The sequence below is a fragment of the Octopus bimaculoides genome, chromosome 1, assembly GCF_001194135.2.
Source record: "Octopus bimaculoides isolate UCB-OBI-ISO-001 chromosome 1, ASM119413v2, whole genome shotgun sequence".
Classification (NCBI taxonomy): Eukaryota; Metazoa; Mollusca; class Cephalopoda; order Octopoda; family Octopodidae; genus Octopus; species Octopus bimaculoides.
In genome coordinates, this window is record NC_068981.1 from 213,089 (window position 1) to 216,465 (window position 3,377).

Here is a 3,377-nt window from a genome sequence, read left to right on the forward strand (position 1 = left end):
ATATATATATATATATAGTGAATCTAAACAAAGAAGAACAAACAAGAAAAAACAATAACGCGAGGACCTGGTACAAGTACTGCATTATCAGACGATCAGGAAAGGAAAGAAAGAAGATTTAACGTTTCGAGCCTTATTCTTCTTCAGAAATAGAGGAAAGTGCAAAGGAAGGGAAGACGGGGGAAGAAAATCGCCAACGATACACACGTGGTTCAGGCATGGTGAGAGGATGTGAATGTCGGTGTAGGTGTTATTGATGGCGACACGATGGGCTTCTTTCAGTTTCCGTCTACCAAATCCACTCACAAGGCTTTGGTTGGCCCGAGGCTGTAGTAGAAGTCACTTGTCCAAAGTGCCACGCAGGGGGTCTGAACCCAGAACCATGTGGTTGGTAAGCAAGTTACTTACCACACAGCCACCCCTGCCCCTATATTTTGTTCGTATTTATTTTCGATTACAGGATATCGTGTTGATTGAGAAAGAGATTTTCTTCTAATTGATACTCAAAGGGTCTGACGAAAGAAACGGACTGGATGCTCGGTCAATCAGTGATGTTATTTCGTATATTCGAAACTACAAAGACATAGATTGATTGAAATTCAATGAAATCGTTTTAAAAAGCAATGGCAACGGCTTCATTTCAGTCCAACGCCTGTGATTAGTGACGTTTTTAATTTATGGTTTTTCCACATTTGGAGTTTAACCAAAATATATTTTCGAAAATTCATGTTCGTATGCATAAAAAAGCATACAGTGGATACATATATACAATACATAATTATATACACACATATATATAAACATACAAATATGTGCATATAAGTGTATATATATATATATACACACACACATACACACATACATATTCATGTGTATATACATTTGGGCCTAGAGTAGGAATGATTATTTTTAGAAGGCGGCGAGCTGGCAGAGAGGTTAGCGCGCCGGGCGAAATGCTGCGCGGTATTTCGTCTTTACGTTCTGAGTTCAAATTCCGCCGAGGTCGACTTTGCCTTTAAACCTTTTGGGGTTGAAAAATTAAGTACCAGTTGCGTACTGGGGCCGATCTAATCGACTGACCCCTCCCCCAAAATTTCGGGCCTTGTGCCTAGAGTAGAAAAGAACATTATCTGAATGAGTATAATGTTAAGTCGATAGAATAAGGGCTTATATCATTCCTATCCAAACCGATGAGATACTCTTTTACTCTTTTAATTGTCTCATTCATTTGACTGCGGCCATGCTGGAGTACCAACTTTTTTAGTCAAATATACGACGGGCTTCTTACAGTTTCCGGCTACCAAATCCACTTACAAGTCTTTGCTCGGCCTGAGGCTATATTAGAAGACAATTGCCCAAGGTGCCACGCTGTGGGACTGAACCGGGAACCATGTGGTTGGGAAGCAAGATACTTACCACACAGTCACTCCTGCACCTATGTATCTTTTAATTTATACTTGTTTCAGTCATTAGACTGCGGCTATGCTGGGGCAGCGCCTTGAAGAATTTTTAGTCGAATGAATCGACCTTTCGTGCATATTTTTTTTAAAGTCAGGTATTCTTTCTATCGGTGTCTTTTTACCGAACCACTAAGTTACAGGGTGGTAAACAAATCAACAGCGGTTGTCAAACGGTGGTGGGAGACAAACACAGGTACAAAGACACAAACACACACACACACACAACACACATCCATAAACTCTTAGTTTCCGTCTACCACTTTCAGTTTCCACAGTGGGCCTGAACCCGGAAACATGTGGTTGGGCAGCAAGCTTCTTACCACACAGCTACGATCCATAAAGCACCAAGGCATATCAAAATGAAGCACGCCACTAATTGGCTAGACCGAACAACACAAAACAGACAGAAAAGCAATCTGTTATAGCTCAGTCCTCCGTTGTTAGCTAACCCACAACCCCAATACATATTATCCTTACAATAAGTTGCATTTTCAATGCTTCGTAATGTATTAAATTCGTAAAGAAAAATCTGTGTATCTGACAATTTGAGCAAGCGCAAGTTGTAAGGTGAAAAAAGGTCTTATGAATATGTGAGGATTTAGGCAACTGAGAACGAAAATCGTTGAAATATGGTTTTATGTGTAACTCAGTCTTGAAATTGACTGATGTTCATGTAAATGGACAATAAAATTTTGTTTATTACTCATGTTATTGTAATATATATTTTTTCTTTCTGTTTTTCTTGTCCCGTAGAGGAATACCAACAAAGAGAAAAAGATGATAGTTTAAACAGAGAGCAAATTCAGAAGTAATGGTTGTATGTATAAGAAATATGAATGGCCGGTAAAATGGTATCAGCAATACTTAAATATAACACAAACACACACAGAGACACACACGCACACAAACAGACACAGACACATACACACACATACACACGCAGACATAGACAAACACACTCAAACGCGCGCACACACATCCATATACAAGATTACAAACAAACAAAAGAATGGAGTAAGAAAATCGTTTTATTACATCAATATCACCCCACCCCACCACACCACACCCCCAATCAGCATCACCATCACCATCATCATCGTCGTCGTCGTCATCGTCGTCGTCAACATCGTCATCATCATCGTCATCATCATCGTCATCATTCGTCATCGTCATCGTCATTGTCATCAATCATCATCATCGTCATCATCATCACTTCCGGCCAAGACTTTTCAGCTGTGGACAGGAAATGTCACTTTGTATGGAAACCTTTAATACGTAAGTTAATACCTAATAATCGATCGATAATGAGTCAGTTGATACTTAATAGGTCGATAATAAATATGCCAAGTAATGCTAACTGATCGATTATCCTCAGCCAGGTCACCAGAACTAGCTAAAATGTTTTAATACTGTTTTTATGGTCCTCTCTGAGAACAATGAGTATTTGTCTACGGCTGTTGGAAACTCGCTTACTCGGAGAATCAACACAGCGACCCCTGGAAGAGAATTGTGGAGATAATATATTCTTTTCTACTCAAGGTACAACACTTGAAATTTTGGGGGAGGGCGCCGGTCGATTAAGTCGACTCCAGTACGCAGCTGGTGCTTAATTTATCGACCCCGAAACGATGAAAGGCAAAGTCGACCTCGACGGAATTTGAACTCAGAACGTAAAGACAGACGAAATACCGCTGAGTGCTAACCATTCTTTTCTACTCCAGACACAAAGCGCGAAATTTTAAGGGAGGGGTCCAGTCGATTAGATCGATCCCAGTACGCAGCTGGTGCTTAATTTATCGACCCCGAAAGGATGAAAGGCAAAGTCGACCTCAACGGAATGTGGAGATAATATATTGAGTTAATAGATGCAGGTGTGGCTGTGTGGTAAGACGCTTGCTTTGTTGGCTTTACGAGTAA